The sequence below is a fragment of the Sinocyclocheilus grahami genome, unplaced genomic scaffold, assembly GCF_001515645.1.
Source record: "Sinocyclocheilus grahami isolate Dianchi unplaced genomic scaffold, SAMN03320097.WGS_v1.1 scaffold755.1, whole genome shotgun sequence".
Lineage (NCBI taxonomy): Eukaryota > Metazoa > Chordata > Actinopteri > Cypriniformes > Cyprinidae > Sinocyclocheilus > Sinocyclocheilus grahami.
The window spans coordinates 119,575-123,215 of record NW_015505934.1 but is presented as its reverse complement, the minus strand read 5'-3'; positions in this window follow the sequence as shown (position 1 = coordinate 123,215).

The window sequence follows — 3,641 nt, the reverse complement described above, 5'->3', positions numbered from 1 at the left end:
CCATCCTCTCTCAATGTGTTCTCCAATGTTGATTTACGATGACCCACATACCAAAACAGTGAGGATGACTAATGATGCTCAGGGAAGGAATGAGGCATCTTTTGTTTCTTCAGCCTCATTTTTCTTCTCTTTACATCGCTGCAGCCCTTCTTCCGTGCACAAATAAGCTCTTTCATATGGGTTCTATCTCCTGTGCATTATCTTTTGAGGGTCTGTCTCCCGGTCCCTTATGTAACCACAAGACACTAAATTTGGTAGCTCTGCTGCTCTTTTAAGTAAATGCCACAGAAATCTGCCACAGTGTATCGTCCACTCTGCAGACCAAGATATGACAACACTTTTATACTGAGCACACACTAACCCATTCCACCTTTTCAACACACTCAACTCCCAAAGTGCTTACTTAACATTTGTGTCAGTGAGTTCTATGGTAATAGGCCCACACCCATTGATTATCTGCCATTTTCTCAGTGTGGCGAGCTGGTCCTGTGGCTCGGTGTGCTAGATGCTGTGGGACTACCCACTGAAATGCCACCGCACATATAATTAAGAATCTCTGGGGCTTTTTATATTATTCAATTTTATTTACTCACTTTTTTAGCTTTAAGAATCTGCACAGACACAATAGATTGTATTGTTGTGGTGAATAGGTGAGCTTGAAGGGCAGCCCTGCTGAAAAGACCAGCTTAATATGGTCATCCCTACCAAACTAGTTTAACCAATATATCTTCCATAGTCAATTAGATAGATAGATCGATAGATAGATAGAGAGATAGATCGATAGAAAGAGGGATAGAGACTAGTGTTGGGCGATATGCTCAATTTTCATATCGTCCTATCGTCAGCCTGTGAGATTGCTGATACACGATATTATCGAGCTAATTTATGTAATTATTTACTTGGTTTCATTGCGAGAAAGTGAACCAACTCCAGTGTAAGGTTAAAGCAGCCTAATGTTTTTAATATGAATGAATTTGTATTTAACATGATCACAAATCAATAGAAACATCGTAAGTTCCTAATTATAATGCTTACATTTCCTCAGTTATTCAAAAAGCAGCTACAGATAACAAGCAAAGAACATTACATTACCAAAGAACATCATCACAAGCTCAGTCTAGCACAAGTTTATGCACTTTAAAAACACTCCCGTTAAACTCAGTGAATCTACTCTATATGATGAATAAATCTCTTATACTTACATCGCACGTACATCTGCACTTTGTTGTTTATGAGAGAATTCGCGAGTCAGAATTCAGTCAGCGTGTGCTGAACAACGAAACTCTGCTGATTGTTTCAGTGTTGACTCATCTGAATGCCTCTGATTGGCCATTGTATTCATAAGCTCAGCATAATCGTGTGTGATTGGTTAGAACGCGCAATACTGTAAAAATGCTGAAAAAGAAATATAATGCAACAAATAAGCCCTAATATTAATTATAGTATTACTAGCCTGATAATAATAATAATAATAATAATCGTCTTGCTATCGTCAAAGGCATCAGCCACAGGCAATATCACGGTCTATCGTCGATACACGATGATCGTCTATCGGCAAAGCCCGAATACGGACGGACGGATGGACAGACAGATAAATAGATAGAAGTAAAGAGGCATATATTATAGATAAATACAGATATACTGTAGATAAACAGATAGATAAATAGGCACGGATGTATGGTTAGATCGAAGGAATGAGCCATAGACAAATAGATTGATAGAAGGATCGACTGATAGATGGACAGATAGATAGATCAGCAAATCGAAGGATAGATAGATCTGTGGACCTGGGTGGAGGAACAGTACACTTTCCCAGAATGCATTACCTGTACTGAATTTCATAGAAGTATATTTCGGTAAAGTTCTCTTCCTGTCATTGCAGTTCACATTCCAACTCAACTTCCTGTGAGGCGTGGCCAATTGAATTTGAAATTCACACTTATGAATTGAAAGGAAGCGGATTCTTCAGTTCGGAATTTTGCCCAACCGTGATGGAAATTAAAGCTGGTTTAGGGAAGTTTTTTTTTTCCACAGAAATTGAGCAGCCATCTTGAAGGTCTCCATGCCTAATTGGGTGATATCTGCACACTAGCTGCCCTCATAGCATAACCTCCTAAACATCCTCCAACCTCGTTCTGACAAGGCTTCACAAATAAAGTGCGCACACAGATGAAGGCCACAGGCAGACAAGAGCAGCAGCTTAACCCTTGCACCAACAACATTCATCAGTTGGAGAAATCAGGGGTGTTTCTGCTCTCTCATCCCAAACATAAGGTGAGATCCCACACTCAGACAGGTGAGAGGACGGCTTCCTGGAGGATCAACGTCAGGCGGCAACCTTTAAATGTCATTCCAGATGAAGATTCTGATATGTAGCATGAAGATGGAGGGATGTTTTCACTGTGTTTCGAGATGGACTGTATTATGCATTGACATTGATCCATTCTGGAACAACAACAAGCATCTCGAACTTGTTGACATTCATCCAACGTTTGTAAAATAACAAACCAGCACACGGAGCGAGCGCAGACATATTGCGCAATTCGCCTCGCAATGTTGTGTGAATTTAATTGGAGGTCATATCCTCTGTGAAAAACAAATACTTTTGAGAATTATTTATCTTGCGTGGTAAGTATTAATAAGACCAGCACGTATTGCACAGCACGTATTGCACAGCACATATTGCTTGCCCGTTTTCCCTTCGAAATCCACCACTACCTTTACTCAATTCCAACACGTATATCGTTCTGTGATCAACAATCATCAAACTAATATGACGAGCAAACACAGCAGCTGCATGCTGAAGCTCTTGGTTTCCTGAGCTGAGTGCAGCTGTCAAGGGCAACCAAACCAAAAAAAACGTGGTCTATGGAGAAACCAGTTCCCACTTCTGATAAGCACATGGATACATACACACTCACAACCTGTGGAACGGATCATTTCTTTTCAGTTATTCTCTCTTTAGCATTCGTTTTTCTCTGCCCGTCTCATTTTTTTTTTGCTCATCTCACAAACACTTCTAAATAATAAAAGACTGAATTCCTGATCTCTGTCCTATATTTCACATTAATGAACCTGTAAACCTTGTGTTTCTGAACTCACAGTGGCCGAGAGATTTGGTCCAGTGACATTAATTGTTCTGGACAAACCCTGCAGCCCCCGAAAAAGACCTAATCTCTCTATTCCTTCTAATTTCTCTGAGAGAGACAGCGAGAGCAAAGCAAACAGGAGAGAAGTGCAGATCATGAATATTTCATTGTGCGACACAGCTACTTTTTCAGACACAAGGAAAACAAACTGATACAACTCTGGAGTGTGCTGTCAGCCATGTCATGATAGACACTCACTTTGCCTGATATTAACATGTCTGTTGGCATACTTGCGCAAGTACGTTTTGTTAAAAGACAAAATCTCAATTTCTGCCTGCTCGCGGTTTGCACATCTAAATAGAGATCAAAAGGCATGAGGGGGTTTCCCCTCATTATCTGCTTTCTTTATTAGCTGAATTTTACAAATTTGTGAAGGAGAGTTTGAAGAACAAGTCCTCAAATTGAACCTCAGAAAGTCGTTCACTGCAAACCGGGGCTTCAGCTGGGTATTAGATACAGTGGGGCAAAAAAGTATTTAGTCAGCCACCAATT